This window comes from Clarias gariepinus, chromosome 2, assembly GCF_024256425.1.
Source record: "Clarias gariepinus isolate MV-2021 ecotype Netherlands chromosome 2, CGAR_prim_01v2, whole genome shotgun sequence".
In the NCBI taxonomy this organism is placed as follows: Eukaryota; Metazoa; Chordata; class Actinopteri; order Siluriformes; family Clariidae; genus Clarias; species Clarias gariepinus.
This window is the reverse complement of record NC_071101.1, coordinates 41,666,309-41,667,546: the sequence shown is the minus strand read 5'-3', so window position 1 is coordinate 41,667,546 and position 1,238 is coordinate 41,666,309.

Here is a 1,238-nt window from a genome sequence, read left to right as displayed (position 1 = left end):
AAATAAATATACTTTATAGAGTATAAACGTGTACCTGAGGGTGTATGATTCAGCAATTTATGACTACGTATCATCAATTCTTTTTCTTTTATACTATAAGTTACAAAATAAAACTGTTACATAATTGATAAGATTTACAAGACTTTGGCAGTTGATTATTATTATTATTGTTATTATTATTGTTGTTGTTCTTGTTGTTATTGTTGTTGTTGTGAATGAATATAGAAATACATAAAAGTTTTCTTTATGTATTCTTATGTTTGCTGATCTTGTTGGTTTGTTGATGTGAATACATACAAAATATTTACATATTTTCTTTCTGTTTTTCTTCGTGTATTCTTATTGCATTAGCTGATATTATTATTATTGTTGTTTTGTTATTGTGAATAAATATAGAAATGCATACATATTGTTTTTGTTTTTCTTTATGTATTCTTATTGCCATTGCTGGTATTGTTCATTATTATTATTACTATTATTTTTTTTTGTTGTTGTTGTTGTTGTTATTGTTGTTTTGCTGCGAATAAATATAAAAATATCAAATTTTTTTCTTGTCTTTCTTAATGTATTTCGATTGCAATTGCTGTTGTTGTGTACTAGTAGTGTTTGCTTTTGTTTTGTTGTTGTGAATAAGTATAGAAATACATCGTTTTTTTCTTTATGCATTCTTATTGCCATTCCTAATGATGATGATGATTATTATTATTGTTGTTGTTGTTGTAAATAAATATAGAAATACTTTTTAATGCAATTTTTTAAATGAAATTTATGCACTTATTGCCATTGCTGTTATTATTAAAATTTCTGCTTTTGTTAACTTCTTTTCTTTTTTTTTGTTAACTAATTTGCTAGACTTAAAGAAAATATTTTGTTAATATAAACAAAAAATAAAACATAAGTTCAATACATTAAACACTACATAGAATTTACATAGAAACATGTGTGTGTGTGTGTGTGTGTGTGTGTTAGTTGAGAAAAAGGGAAAGTGAATTGTATGTAACCGTGTAACCTTCTGCACGCGCACACACTCACGGCACTGTCAGCTCCACATCTCCAGTCCATCTCAGGGGCTGGAACGAGTTCAGGGCCTCGTCTCCAACGCACCGCGTCGCCCTGTGCGCGCGCGCTACACGCGGCACCTCATAAAGCCTCGCGCGCGCTCTCTAGCGCCCTACTTAGGGAATCGGTGGGAATTCGGGACGCGGCCGTGCGCGCGCCGCACAGACAGAGAGCGCACA